The sequence below is a fragment of the Sinocyclocheilus rhinocerous genome, unplaced genomic scaffold, assembly GCF_001515625.1.
Source record: "Sinocyclocheilus rhinocerous isolate Xijiao unplaced genomic scaffold, SAMN03320098_v1.1 scaffold996, whole genome shotgun sequence".
NCBI lineage: Eukaryota > Metazoa > Chordata > Actinopteri > Cypriniformes > Cyprinidae > Sinocyclocheilus > Sinocyclocheilus rhinocerous.
Genome location: NW_015660490.1, coordinates 23190 through 25501, shown reverse-complemented (window position 1 = coordinate 25501; position 2312 = coordinate 23190).

Genomic DNA, 2312 nt, shown 5'->3' with positions numbered 1-2312 from the left:
CATTTCAGTTGTGTTGCTGTCTATGCAGGGTCAGACAGCTCTCAGATTCCATCCAAAACATCTTAATTTGTGTTTCGAAGATGAACGAAGGTCTTGCGGGTTTGAAACGACATGAGGGTGAGTAATTAATGACAGAATTTTCATTTTTGGGTGAACTAACCTTTTAAAGCTGCATTAAGTAACTTTTACATTTCTTTTGTTTTTCCGTTCACCTGAAGAAATGAGTTGTACTTTTGGCAAATATGTTTAAAATCATGAATACTCATTTATGAAGACATACTGGTTTGGTTTGTTTTTGTGTAATGCACAAGGTTTCCAAGACTACTGCTGTTATCAGTCAATGAAACAAAATGTAACATGTCATGTCAGAATTAACGTAATTATGATAAAAAACCAATCACATTCTTGTAGAATTCGTTATAACAACTTGAAAAAAAAAAATTCTGGAGTTTTTACTTGCACCACGTGGCCGCTGCAACGTCATGCGAAAACACTCAAAATAGCAGGAGCTTCAGCAGTAACATGTTTTTTGAAAAACATGTTTATCTTGCTCATTAAGAATCAAACCACTGTTATGACAAACACTTTCAAACGCAAGTCCTCCCTAGTGCTAACAACCTTTTTGAAGCTTTCATCATGCTGAAGTCATTTGCATTGAGGGGTAATATTTCACACAGGCCTGTGATAAGTAGCTTCAGGAAGACAGGGCTTTGTCCTCGAACCATGTCTTGAAGTAGACGTGGAGCAAAGCCAATGCAGCCCCTCTCCCATCATTTTTAATGTGTGCCATGTGACCCCCGTCATCTGCCGCACACAGAAGCTCGTCCAATCATCATCCTCAATATGATGACATCACCTGTACGGGTGCCCTTAACTGTCAAAACAGACAAATGTTTTAATGATCAGTTTCCATACTGCTCAGCATCTCCGAGTGTAATCGACTAATAGAGATCCACAAAGCAAAGCCCTTGAGCACTGGAGCATTAGGACACAGGGAACATTTTGAATTTGTGTCCATTTGAATAAACCAATTTTTCTGGGAAGTGATTGGGAGATTATCAGGGTCATTTCAGAAATCAATCGATACCAATATGGTATCATCATTTTGCATCCCAAAAGCTTTGCGTTCTATGAAGGGCCGGACAATATACTGCAGATTAAATAACACAATTATTGATATTGTAAGCCTTTATATTGTCCTTTTAGGTTGTTTTGAGAATGTTCTGTAGGCTACTGATAAAAAAAGGACCTCTGTATATTTGTTTGTTGCAAATTTACAGACAATGCAATTGGTTTGTTTACATTGGCTTGTTGGGGTAATATTTCTGTCCACTGACAACAAAGTTTTCCTTCTGAATTAGCACAACAGCACAAGTTTTATACTTAATAAAATCTTTAAAAACCAATGACATTAGTTATACTTTATTTTCTTTCAATAAAAAGGAAATTGAGTAAGACGGTGTAAAAGATGTGTGGACGTGGATTAGTAATCTAGCCCCTTGGTATAAAGGAGAAAGAATGCTGGCCCTCGTCACTATCAAAGTTGCCCATCCCTGATATACTGTATATATACAGTATATGCATGTATGTATGTATGTATATGCAGACCTACCTTGACAATAAAAACTAATAAAAGGCACTCAAACTTTTTTCAGTCACAAGATCATTATCAGTGGATTTTGATTTCCTATAATGAAAACACACTTTGATTTAGCGCTCTAAAAAACACAAGACTTTAAAAAAAATTCACAAGAAACCCCAAACACGTCCCACTCATTTCCCCTCCTCATGAGACCTCGGGCTGAACATTTCCTGTAGGTGCCATCCAGAGGAAGTCTGGAACATGCTACTGCTGCTATTGAGCTTTCAGCTTACAACACAAACAGGTAGCTCCACAGGACATGCTGAAGGCCAGGCTATTTACTATATAACGATCCTCCATCTTGACTATAATTTCCTGGCTAAAGAAAGGTCAGAAAAAGTGTGTCAAATAAAAGGCTCCTATAAAGGAAGCCATAACCCATTGTGGATAAATTATGTAATTTATATCTCATACTAAGCAGGAAACAATCACACTGTCGTTTTCTGTTTTCGCCCATTTTGTTGCATACCAGGTGAACAATATGATATTGCAGTAAGTACTTGTAGATATGGATGAGGTAACAGGTTGTGATACAAGTTACACAGCAGAGTTTAATAATCCAGGTTCAACACAAGTTAAGATAAATTCACAGTATTTGTGGCATAAAGTTGATTAACCCCCAAAATTATTTTGATCTCTCCTCAATGTTCATGTTTTGTGGCTATACATT